We start from the raw sequence: 14,213 nt of genomic DNA on the forward strand, positions 1-14,213 counted from the left end.
GTAGAGGCTGAAGGAGGCCTTAGATGGAAACTGTTTCCTCTGTTCACAAAACTTTGAACACCAGATACGTTTTTCCCACACCAATCAATGTTCCAACTCACCAGACACTGTCCTTAGTTCAATTCTGCCACTAAGTTACCTGGAGTTAACACAGACACCACAGGTTAAGGGCCTCAATCCCAGAAGACTACCCCCAACTTGAGATATCATTCACAAGTAGTGGGTCTCCAGATTACCCACTTTTGCCTGACAGCTATAGATCCATTCCCATGACTCCTGCTCAGGCTTGACAGTTTGCTGCTGCTAAGTCGCTTCAGTCGTGTCCGACTTTGTGCGACCCCATAGACGGCAGCCCACCAGGCTCCCCCGTCCCTGGGATTCTCCAGGCAAGAACACTGGAGTGGGTTGCCATTTCCTTCTCCAATGTGTGAAAGTAAAAAGTGAAAGTGAAGTCGCTCAGTTGTGCCTGACTCTTAGCGACCCCATGGACTGCAGCCCACCAGGCTCCTCCATCCATGGGATTTTCCAGGCAAGAGTACTGGAGTGGGGTGCCATTGCCTTCTCCGGACAGTTTGCTATGATGGCTTATATAACTGAACTCGGAGAAACTATTATTACCAGTTTATTATAAAAGATACCAGTCAGGAACAGCTAAATGGGAGAGATGCCTAGGGCACAACATGCTATCAGCACCTCAGTATGTTAAATCCAGGAGCTCTCTGAACCCCACTGTTAAAAGAGTTTTAATGGAGGTTCCATTATATAGGCATGATTGAATCATTAGTCATCTGATGATTAACTCAGTCTCTAGCAGCTCTCCCCTCCCAGGAGATCAAAAGAGTAGGGCTGAAAGTTCGAGCCTTCTAATCTGTCTTGTCTGTTTCCTCTGGCAACCAGCTTCCATCCTGAAATGATTTAGGGGCTCACCACGAGTACTCACTAGTAAATAAAGACACATCACTCTGCAGATTCCCAAAGGTCTTAGAGGCTCTGTGCCAAGAACCTGGGACTAAGACCAAATATATATTATATCACATCACAGGTCTATTAATTTTTTCTTTTACAAATAAGATTTGAAGTAAGACAAAATGTTAGCGGTATTGATTCTGGGGATTGGAAATATGAGAGCATGTAACATTACGCTTTTCTCTTTTTATTCCAGTTTCTCAAAGAGTTGAGGGGAGAAAAATACTTTTGATAGCTTCCTATTATTTACTGCAGAGGTTCTCAGCAGAAGTGGCACTCCCCCCCTCAAACACACACACACGACAAAGGTGAAAGTGTTTGATTGTCGCAATGACTGGGAAAAGGTGAAAGTGTTTGATTGTCGCAATGACTGGGAAAAGGTGAAAGTGTTTGATTGTCACAATGACTGGGAAAAGGTGAAAGTGTTTGTTGCAATGACTGGGAAAAGGTGAAAGTGATTGTTGCAATGACTGGGAAAAGGTGAAAGTGTTTGATTGTTGCAATGACTGGGAAAAGGTGAAAGTGTTTGATTGTCACAATGACTGGGAAGCATCTCTGGCATTTGGTAGGTGGAGGCCAAGGTTGCTAGACTTCTTACAGTGCCTGGGATAGTCTTGCACAACAAACTGTCCCAAGTCCTACACAGCTATCAAATGTCCTCATAAATATTTAAGTGAAAAAACAATTTATAATTAGCTGAGAATATAACCTCCCACAAAGTATTTTTGGTACAGTTTTTGGTATACTCTGAATTCTCTAGGTATGCAACTACTGTAGAAATGAAGGAGAGACTGTACAGTATTTGCTTTATTTAGAACTTTTGTTCACCATTTAAAAAAACCATTTCACTGATGGCAGAGTCTGTTCCTGGCATTTGGCTCTCTGACAAAACACAATAGTATCAGTCTCCATTTGTAGCCCTTATATTCACGGTGCATGTACAAAAGTGCAAGCATCTGAGTGCTAGTATAACTATGCCCAATATTTATGTATGGAAATAATTTTATTACAAATTCTTTTCAAAAAGTATCCTTTATATTACCATAGGATATTGTGCTGATTTTTAAAAATTCCATGTGCTAAGTTAAATGTTAATTGCATTTAAGGCTAGTAAAATGAGTGTTACAAATATTTGTTTTACAAAGTAGATGGTTTAGAAATAATCCATTCATATTTGGTTGACATTTGCTATGGTACTGGGTGATGGCTGAATTTGTTTCAACTTGGCTAGGCTGGGGTGCCTAGTTGTTTTGTGAAACATCAATCTGGATGTTGTCATGAAGGTATTTTTTAGATGTAATTAAACTCCAACTTGGAGTAAAGCACATTGTCCTCCATAATCTGGATGGGCCTCACCCAATCAGCTGAGGCCCTAAGATCAAGGACAGAGTTCCTAAAGAAGGAATTCTGCATCAAGTCTGTAGGATATAAACCCTACCTGAATTTCCAGCCTGTGGATCTTACCTCACTCAATCAGCTCAGGCTCTAGAAGCAAAGACAGAGTTCTTAAAGAAGGAATTCTGCATCAAGTCTGTAGGATGTAAACCCCACTTGAGTTTCCAGCCTGTGGATCTTAGACTGTAACATCAACTTTCACCTGTATTTTCAGCCTGCTGGCCTGCTCTACAGATCTCAAGGATTACCAGTCCCTACAGTTGTATTAGCAATTCCTTGAAATAAATCTTACTCTCACTCTTATTCTCTCTAATGTATTAGTTTTGTTTCTCTGGAGAATTCTAATAGAGTACCAATATATAGTATGCCAATATTTATCTGTCCAGTCTTATTTCCTGCCTAGGTTCAGTCCTCTCCTACCTCATTTTCACTTGGAGTACCTACTGTCTTTTCAAATACAGCTTGTCAAAACCTAAATTCAAGCAATTGTTTGGTATTTACTACCCTGCACCTGAGGTCAGGGGCGGTGGCCGAGAGGAGCTTCCCTGCGCCTGAGGTCAGGGGCGGTGGCCGAGAGGAGCTAACCCGAGCCCGAGGTCAGGGGCGGTGGCTGAGAGGAGCAACCCCATGTCCAAGGTAAGAAGCAGCAGTTGCGCTTTGCTGGAGCAGCCTTGAAGAGATATCTCACGTCCAAGGTAGGAGAAACCCAAGTAAGATGGTAGGTATTGCGAGAGGGCATCAGAGGGCAGACACAGTGAAACCATAATCACAGAAAACTAGTAAATCTGATCACACGGATCACAGCCTTGTCTAACTCAATGAAACTAAGCCATGCCGTGTGGGGCCACCCAAGATGGGCGGGTCATGCTGGAGAGGTCTGACAGAATGTGGTCCACTGGAGAAGGGAATGGCAAACCACTTCAGTATTCTTGCCTTGAGAACCCCATGAACTTGCAGCCATGAAATTAAAAGATGCTTACTCCTTGGAAGGAAAGTTATGACCAAACTAGATAGCATATTAAAAAGCGGAGACATGACTTTGCCAACAAAGGTCCATCTAGTCAAGACTATGGTTTTTTCAGTGGTCATGTATGGATGTGAGAGTTGGACTGTGAAGAAAGCTGAGTGCCAAAGAATTGATGCTTTTGAACTGTGGTGTTGGAGAAGACTCTTGAGAGTCCCTTGGACTGCAAGGAGATCCAACCAGTCCATTCTGAAGGAGATCAGCCCTGGGATTTCTTTGGAAGGACTGATACTAAAGCTGAAACTCCACCTCATGTGAAGAGTTGACTCATTGGAAAAGACTCTGATGCTGGGAGGGATTGGGGGCAGGAGGAGAAGGGGACGACAGAGGATGAGATGGCTGGATGGCATTACTGGCTGGATGGCATTACCGACTCAATGGACATGAGTTTGAGTGAACGCCGGGAGCTGGTGATAGACAGGGAGGCCTGGCGTGCTGCAATTCATGGGGTGACAAAGAGTTGGATACAACTGAGTGACTGAACTGAACTAAACTGAGCATGAACTGTATGTATTTAATGAAAAAGAATAAAAAAAAATAGACTTATGTGCTGTCAAATTAAGATGAAGGAATATAATTAAGTTCATTGGTTATTACACTAAGTATCAATGGACTGGATTCTCTCATTAAAAGACAAAATCTAATAGATTTGGGCTAAAAAGGCAAATCCAAAATATATATAGTTTCCAATACACATACTCACTAATACAGAGAAGTTGAAAATAGATGGGTAAGACGTATCAGACAAATGCAAACCAATGTAAAGCAATAGTGGTAATATTAAGAAAAGTTAAAAAACACTAAATGGAATAAATAGATCATTTGGTAATATAAAAAGATAAATTATGGAGAAGGGTGGTTATCATAAATTTGTCTGCAACTAAGAAACTAAAGGAAAAATTCTTAGGAATTTTTAGGAAAATTTCTTAGGAAAAATTCTTAGGAATACAGAGAGAACAGGATAAAAATACAATTATAGTGAGAGTCTGTATTATACTTTGTTCAGGACTGAACACCACTAGAGGAATAAAAACATTAGAAATGAATAATACAGACAACAAGCCTGATACACAAGTATGTGTATATATAATAAATACAGAATAGATCATTTTCTGTATCTATAGAATACTTATAAACACTAATCGATTATTTAACTACTCAAAAAATTTTAAAACAAATTTAAAAGTAGAAATTTTACAGATAGTATTCTCTGATCACATCCAATAAAATTATAAATAAATGATAACCTCAACTACTTGGAAATGAAATATTCCTGGGAAACCTTCAAATCAAAGGGAAGAAACAAAACTGAAGATTTTTACCTTCTTTAAAAGCAATAAAACAATATTTCATACAAAACTTCAGGATACAGCCCAAGGTCATGTCAGGAAACATGCCCTTAAATGCCTGTGCAAGGTAATGGGCTTTAAAAATAGAGACAAAAGCCACTGGCTACTGGGTCAAGGTCAGATTCCCCGTCATGACATTTAAGACCTCTTTTACACTCCCAAGCAACCAGCCCTTTCACAGCACTTTTAATATTTAAATAATACAAGGAAATCTTTTGTTAATGAATGGCAATAGAAGTTTGTATACTCTTTTCCTATCAAAAAAAAAATTTAAGTGTCTATATCTTCGTACCTAGTTATTTCTGTGCTAGGACTCTAGCCACACAACTGTACGATATATTCATTCAAAGGTCTTATCTGCAGTATTATGTTAATAGTAAAGAAAAACTTAAATAAGTTCAGGAATTAGTTAACAGATAATGGTATACTCATAAAATGGAATGTTATCAGTCAAAACCAGCAGAATATGTATGGTATGATCTCTGATTTTTGTTTTAAAAGAAACACATTTGTATACATTTGGTTATCTGATAAGTGGTCCCAGAAGACTATATACCAAACTGTTAATAATGATTAGGGTGAATGGAGAGGTCAGGTACTTAATTAGTTGCATTTTTTACAATGAACATATCTGATTTTTATAATAAAAATATTTTTTGAGTTATATGAAAGCTGAGGGAACTTAGAAATAACACTTATATACTTATTTCTCAGTTTTAACTGACTTGAACATATTGCCAGACTTGCTTCAACAGGTTTTTTGTTTTGAAAAAAGTGTTCATTTGTATCATATCTACTAGTTTTTAAGTTTCTTAAGGTACATGAATATATCCTCAATGTAACATATTTTCAAATATAGACAAATAATTGTCCCTCCGCCCCCTACCCAACACCCTTCCTATTTCCCTACTCAGAAATTACCTGTGTTAACAGTTTGGTATGTTCCTATTACCATTTTCAATGTGTTTACATGTACATAAAGAAATATATGTTGATTGAATTATCTTTTATCTGGTCTCTTCAACTATTCAGAGGCCAAAGCCTCAGGAGAGAAGGACTAATGGGCAGACCTTGGGACCCCACAGCTCTCCCCACTCTGTGTTAGGATCAGCTTTGGTAGCAGAGCCACAGCTTGTCCTGGGAACCCTACTGTAGGGAGAGAACAGCCATACTACTAGGAGCCACAAGGAATACATCCACACCTGTGCGAGCCACAATTCCTTATAATAAATTATTACTAGCAAAGAAAGTCATGTTATTGCTAGAAAGTTTCATATTGTTTCCTAAACATCTTTCACAGAAGCCAGTTGAGTGAAGGTTGATTCCTAATCTACTATAGGCCTAGGGCTTATGGCTAAACTCTTCCTGATGAGGCCTGCCTTATAAGAGACCTTACTGAGCTAAAAGGAAAAACAGAATTGTATGCTGATGGCTGGGGTGAAGGTGGTACAGATAACCTTACTATGTATAGACCTAAGCCAATTCATAGGCCCCCTTTTAAAAAAGCCATTTCCTTTACCTCTTTAAGGTCAGCACCTAAATCCTAGGATAACCCTTCTACAAGAGGAGTTTTAGAAAACTCCTCTTGCTACTTAAAACTTTGTGCCTCCCATGATCTACCAGCTAAAATTTAACTCTAGCCTGATGACGGGAGCCGGCGAGAGACATTCCGCTCGTGACAAAGGTCACGAGGAAGGAGGCTCAGCATACGCAAAGGCGGGATCGAGCCTCGGGAGTCTCCCCGGATATTCTCGAGTATCTTCCCCCAAAAAACCAGAGTCTGCCTACTTTATTGCTTTGTGCTCTCACCTCTGACTTTACTGGGGGCTGTCCCCTACCACCATCTCGCTCTCTCTGTCAAAGAGTTAACTTACAGCTCCAATTAATAAAGTTCCTGGGCAATTAGGAGTGTTTAAATCCAAACCCCTCAGATGGCTCTCTAACTCGCCTGACAAGTTTACCCGGACTCCTGCAGCTATGCATACGATTGTTTACAGTCTCCCAGCCTCCAGAGGCACGGGAAGCTTAAGATATTCAAATAGCTTAGAGCCTCTCAGAGAGTTAGAAACTGTCAGAATAAGACTAGTAAAGGATTTCATTGATGAGTCAATGTTTGTTGCCAAGTTTTCACATCCCCTGAATTGTATCCTTGAATATGTATTAATTAATAGTTGGTATATAGAAAAAATAAGTAGTGGCCTTGGTGTTAGTAACTTTAGACCCTTAAGGTAATAAATTCTTTCCTTTGTTGTAAACCCATTACACATCCGCCCTATAGGAATGCAATTTTATCTTCGGAAGATGGTGCCAAACCTTAAAATAATTACTCTTAGAGAAAATAAGTCTTTGTTGATAAGTCCTTGTCAAGAGTCATAAAATGTTAATAGGCCTTCTGGCCAGAAGATGATGTAAATCACCTAAACCATTTGTATACGATAAATTTGCAGGAAAGAAACCCTGGTTTTTGATAAGAATCAAAGACTGCTGACTTTGCATCCCCTATTATCCTCTATGTGTAACTTAGGGTATATAAGCCCCTGTTGAAAATAAAGCTACGGGCCTTGCTCACCAATGCTTGGTCTCCCCATGTCATTCTTCCCTTTAACTTCCAGCTGAGTCTCCATCTGGAGCGCGGAACCCACCACGCTTACTAATTATGCCTGGGCTTCTAAGACCCACTCGAGAAGGTGTCTAGGGTGAGGCACCTTCCGCTATTCGAGAGGGCGCCTGCGGCCTACGTAAGTGGTGCAAACTTCTTGTCTTGAAGTTTTATTGATCTCCCCCGTAAACCAAACTATTCAGCCTCTTTTCTCCACTGAATTTTCCTACTGAGCTATCCTCATTCTATTATTCTTTATATCTCTAATTAGCATATAAATAGTCGCCTAGGCCGTCTCTCCTTCGAATACCCTGGATCAGCTGGGGCTGGTCCCCGGCAGCCTGATAGTCAAGGTTCTTCACGATCTGGTCCTAAGCCACCTTCTTATTCTCATCTCTTGCTACTTTGGTCCAACTCCAACAGATTATAGAGTTCCCTGAAAATGCCACATACTTGTTTTTACATTGGAAAAACTTTTTAAAATTATGAATTATTCCAAACTTATTGAAGACCACCAAAAATAAAATTTCACATGAAATGCATACTCTCCCTCCATAAAGATAGGCAGTATCCATCCTTGTATGTTTCTGTATGTTTACTACAGAAATACCCTAAATATATTTTTGGGTTAAACAAGTAATGTAACTTTGCATCAGATGGGACATATATATATATTTTTTTTGCAGCTTGCCTTTTCACTCAACATTATGCTTTTGATATTTATCCTTTGCAAAGGTTAATTTTACGTGTTGAGTTGGCCATAGAACACCCAGCCAGTTGGTTAGAGTATTCCTGGTGCATCTTAGAGGGTGTTTCTGGATGACATCGATATTTGAGTCTGTAGACTGAATAAAGCAACTGCCCTCCCCATTGTGGTTGGATCTTATCCAATCCATTGACAGCCTAAATAGAAAAGGTAAAGTAAGCTCATACAAGGCTTCCCTGGTGGCTCAGTGGTCAAGAATCTGCCTTCCAGTGCAGGAGACACAGGTTTGATCCCCAGTCCGGGAAGATCCACTGCGGAAGGAAATGGCAATTCACTCCCTATTCTTGCCTGGAGAATCCCATGGACAGAGGAGTTTGGCAGGCTACAGTCCATGGGGTCACAGAGTCAGACACAACTTAGCAACTGAACAACAACAAGCTCATACAACTGAACATAAAAAAACAACCCAATGGACAGAAGACCTGAATAGACATTTTTCCAAAGAAGATACACAGATGCCCAAAAGGCACATGATGCTCAACACTGCTAATCATCAGGGAAATGCAAATCAAAACTACAAAGAGATATTACCTCACACCTATCAGAATGGCTACTCTCAAAAAGACCACAAATAAATGCTGGCAAGGATGTGGAGAAAAGGGAACCCCAGCACACTGTTGGTGGGAATGTAAACCGGTGCAGCTACAGTATTGGAGGTTCCTCAATAAACTAAAAATGGAACTACCATATGATCCAGTGATTCCACTCTTCGGTATAAACCAGAGGAAAATGAAAACACTAATTTGAAAAGACAATATGCACCGCAATGTTCATAGCATTATTTGTAATAGGCAAGATATGGAAGCAATCAATGTGTCCATCAACAGATGAATAAAGATGTATTATACACACATACACACAAAAAATGGACTACTACTCAGCCAAAGAGAAGAATGAAAATTTGCCATTTGCAACAGCACAGACGGACTTGGAGGGTATTATGCTTAGTGAAATAAGACAGATTCTATGTTATCACTTATATGTGGAATCTTTTAAAAATATATATATGTCAAACTATTATAAATCAATAACTTTAATTTTTTTAATTAAAAAATATTTGACTGACCAGGTCTTAGTTACAGCATGTGGGATCTTCGATCTTTAGTTGTGGCATGTGGGATCTAGTTCCCTGACCAGGGATCAAACCCAGGTCCCCTGCATTGAGAGTGCAGAGTCTTGGCCACTGGATCACCAGGGCAGTCCCTTTAATTTTTTTTAAAAGGTAGAGTAAGAGGGCAGTCTTTCTACTTGACTGTCTTTGAGCTGGAACATTTGTCTTCCCCTGCCTATGGACTTGGACTGCAGCTTTCACCACCGGTTTTCCTAGTTTTCAGGCTTTTGGACTCAGATTGGAACTATACCATAAACTATAGCCTTCTTGGATCTCTAGCTTGCTGACTATATATCCTGAGATTTCTCAGACTCCAAATCCACATGAAACAATTCCCTGTAACATATTTTAAAATTCATACATAAATATATATATGTCCTACTGGTTTGGACTACACATCCATATTAACAGGAAAATTTAGCTCATGTTGTATAATATTCCAATTACATGAGTAGATTAATTTATTCCATTTCTCTAGTAGAAAGATCACTGATCTTTTTCCACTTTTCCCCCACTTATAAACAGCAATGCGATTAATTTCCTTGTTCTAGTTTCTACAAAAGACAGCTTTACTAGTTAAGTTGCTTTTCCAAAAGTTATGTCAATGTTACTCACACTGGCAACATTTCCTCATTCTGTTGGTGTAAAGTGGATTCTATTCATTTTACATATCATTGATTTATAGTAAGGTTGATCACCTTTTTATTGATTATCCATTGGCATATTCACTCTCTAGGAATTACCTATTCATATCCTTTGTTCCCTCCCCTCTTTCCTTTTCTTCCTATTGGGTTGTCCTTGTCATTTCCTTAATTATATACACTCTGGATACAAGTATGTGCTTGTATACTTATATGTGCTTATATGTGCTGCAGACTTGAGATAATCTTTTGGAACTTTTCTGTTTGGTGGGGGGTGTTGGTGGTAGTGTATTAGTAAGAACTCCAGCATTGTCTGCATCATTATGTACAGGTCTTCCAAAACAGGCCCAGAGATAATTAATCTGAGATCAATTTTCCTTCAAGTTCTTACCTGGGGATGGGGTTGGGGGTTGTGATGTTTCCCAGACCACAAAGGAAGTATGCATTTAGGTTCTCAAATTCACATGAAGTATGGGCCCAGAATTTGAGAATATTCTCAAGAGCATCCTGACCTCACAAGCCCAAGCATTCAAACATCTTTGCTTTCTCCTTTTGCCAACTGCGTGTATTTTTCTTAGTTCCCTCCTTTTGCTGTGGCTTTAACTCGAGGTCTCAGTTCAGCTTCCTGCATGGGGCCACAGTCTTATCTCTTGTCAGCATTAAAACCCAAGTCTTTATTCCTTCAGTAACTGCATCAGGTGTTTTGGCTTCTGCTCTAGTTTTCAACTGCTTTGCATCTTTTGTGTCACTTTCTAGAAGCTCAGCTGTGCATTAAAGGGAAAAAAAGAAAAAAACCCACCTCATTTACCCACCATTTCTAGATGTTTGTCTCAAGTTATTTCATATCAACCAGAACTGATATCTTTCATATACTCCCATCTCTCCTAAACGTAATACCTTCCTATTCCTGTTTTCCTGGCAAAGTTCTACTCATCTTTAATGGTCCAGCTCCACTTTCAAGTTTTCTCCCACCTTGCCAAGAACAATTTAGAACAGTTGCTATCACATTGTATCTTTTTTTTTTTTTTTCCTTTCCTTACTGGTGTCTGAGCTCTCTGAAAGTAGAAACCAGATCTTGTTCATCTTTGTGTCTCTAGCTTCTCTGCCACAGTGCCTATCATCAAGTAGGCACTTGATAAATATTTAATTGAAGTGAAATTATCTTCCTGCAGACATACTGGGTCTAAAGTCTGAAGAACTTGGTTTAAAATAAGCATACTACCACCCACTAACTACACTCATGATTGTTTTTAGGACTGTGAAAGCTCATGATATGTAACATGAATCTGTTTGTGTTTTTTGAACAACTTCTGAGACTGTTTTGTCACTGTGGCAAATTGAATTTTTCAAAGGTGAATGCAACCATTCTCCATGCTCTTTTTAAAAAAATTTTTGTCTGCACTGGGTCTTCATTTTTTGGCACATGGGCTTTCTCTAGTTGTGGTGTGCAAGGAGCTGGAACATGAGCTCAGAGGAAGTGGGCTCAGTAGTTATGGCACTTGGGCTCTTTAATTGTGGCACATGGGCTTAGCTGACCCGCAGCATGTGGGATGTTAGGTCCCCAACCAGGGATTGAACCCACATTCCCTGTATTAGAAGATGCATTTTTAACCACTGGCCCACCAGGGAAGTCCTCTCCCATGCTCTTCTGCAGTGACCTCACCAATCCTTTACCAAGAGGTAGAATCTACCTCAGCACTCCCTGGTATCTAGGTGGTCCCTGTGACTGCTTCAATCAGTAGGATACAGTGGAAATAATGTGTGCCAGTTCCAGTGAACATTCTTTATTTTTGGCCACACTGCAAGGCTGTGGGATCTTAATTCCCCACCAGGGATTGAACCGGGGCCACCACAATGAAAGCACCAAGTTCTAACCATTGAACCGCCAGAGAATTCCCTCAATCAACACTAACTGGCCTAGTGACGTCTGCTTCCTGCATTATGCAATGCAACCATTTGAGCAAAGCTCAAGGCATGGAAAGATATGTTTAGGTGTATTAGTTGACAGCCCCGACAGTTCCTAGGGAATGGCCAGCATTAACTTCTAGCCAGACTATTAATCATCTTCGACATCCAGCTCAGTTGAGTCTCTGAACTACTCCATTCCCAGCTGCCATCTCACTGTAACCATATGAGGTATTTCTAACTGGGCTCATTCAACCAATCAAACCATGAGAAATAAACTGTTGTTTTACACCATTATATTTTAGGTGGACATAGTGAAAGTCACTCAGTTGTGTCTGACTCTTTGTGACCCAACGCACTATACAGTCCATGGAATTCTCCAGGCCAGAATACTGGAGTGGGTAGCCTTTCCCTTCTCCAGGGAGGTCTTCCCAATCCAGGGATCAAACTCAGATTTCTCGCATTGCAGGTGGATTCTTTACCAGCCCCAAGGGAAGCCATAAGTGAAGCCCAAGAATACTGGAGTGGGTAGCCTATCCCTTCTCCAGCAGATCTTCCCGACCCAGGAATTGAACCAGGGTTTCCTGCACTGCAGGCGGATTGTTTACCAACTGAGCTATTAGGGAATACCAGGTATGTCTTCCGCATTTATAGCAGCTTCCCACTTAGGGTCAAGGTACAATTCAAACACTCATTTATAGAATGCAGATAATAATCCCTACTTTTACAAAGTGTTCTGAAGTTCGCTTTTTGATGTTGTGAGATCATCTTCAAAGCAGTTAAGCACTATACAAACGTGTTATCTTTTCAGTAAATAATAAAGTTAAAACTTCATGTGGGATCTAGTTCCCTGACCAGGGATCGAACCCACACGCCCTATAGCGGAAATGTGGAGTTTAATGGCTGGACCTCCAGGGGTCTCTCAAATTCTTTTATATTCAACAGTGGAGAGGTAATGCCTTGCTTCTCTTATAAATATTCCTAGTTCTCAGGTAGGGATGATGTGTTTGCATCTAACCTGCTCTCAGGCATGAAACCTTCCAAGGCCATCTATAAATCTGGCCTCATGACAGTTCTGCCATCCCAGTTAACACTATTGTCTTCCAGTTCTGTATTCAAACCCTCTAGCACTCTCTCACTTCCCTCCAGTTCCAACTATGTGCTCAGAACAAGCCTTGTTCCTATAACCGACTCTAATCTCAATTCAGTCATCCAAAGTTAACTCTAATCAGTCTATGCCTCTGGCTAGATGTTTCTCCAACAACTATTCTTCCTTACATAAAGTCTTGAGAAGTGTTACAGTATAGTGATTAAGAATAGAGACTCTGAGTTTGATTCTTTACTGGGTGTTTGAATTTAGCAAAGTTAGCCTATTTTGCTGTATTTTAATCCTCTGTAAAGTGCTCAATACCATACCTGGTATGTAATAAAGAGCTATGTGTTAACTGTTATTATTTTAATTATACCACGTCAGATTAACTGGGCCAACTAATTCAATCGTATTTACAAAGCAATTGTTCCAACTTCAAAAGGCATACATATCTTGTCTGACTTTCCAAAGTATTTTCATATTTCACAATTACTATTCAACAATATGGTAAGTTGAGGAATTAAATGTAAGACCTTAGTCTTTTAGTCTTCCTGACTAGTTCTGACTAAATAACTACGTAAAATTTTTTAGAACTTAATTTGCCCTTGTGCTATATGTATATAGTAAGTCTTTTTAAAATCCAGCCACTCAGTAAGGTAAATTTAGTAGGGTCAGTATCCCAGTAATGTCAATGAACATCAAATGAGTATCTGATTCTTAGAATAATAACCTACAATAACCTATTTCTTTCCATTTTTATCTGTCTCCTTAACAATGAAGCATTCCATATGTCTTAATGTACACAAGAACATCTGGAAATATTTTGATAATCTGAATATTCACTGAATGGAAAATATTCTAAGAGATAAATACTACTATTGGTAATTTTGCCTAAACCTCAACTACAGAAAAATCTAGATTAGGAAAATTGTTTCTCCATGGGCTAGAAGAGAAACCAGAATTAAAACAGAAAACAATGGTTTAGACTCACTTATCTCCATCTTAAGATATTAACTGGCAGTCTCTATACTCAATAAAATGGGACATACAGGAAATACTCAGGTGTCTTAGCTCTTCAACCAGTCTTTGCTGCTTTGGCAATATACATGCTTTTATTTGCTCAGTATTTTTTCTTATGATCACTACACATGTTTATTTTTTGTTAAAATATAAAGCCTTAAAATGAAGGTGCTCTCTCTCTAGCATATATGCACAGAAAGGAAAAACTTGGGTGTCCAATGGCCTCTAGAATCAGACCTGAAAAAGTTATTAATCAGACTATGGATTCAGGGAACTGGGGATAGAGTCACTAAAGAGGTTGAGACAGCAGATGAGGGTTGAAGCACTTTTAATCACAGAAGAGTAAA

The sequence above is a fragment of the Bos mutus genome, chromosome 5 (assembly GCF_027580195.1).
Source record: "Bos mutus isolate GX-2022 chromosome 5, NWIPB_WYAK_1.1, whole genome shotgun sequence".
Taxonomy (NCBI): domain Eukaryota; kingdom Metazoa; phylum Chordata; class Mammalia; order Artiodactyla; family Bovidae; genus Bos; species Bos mutus.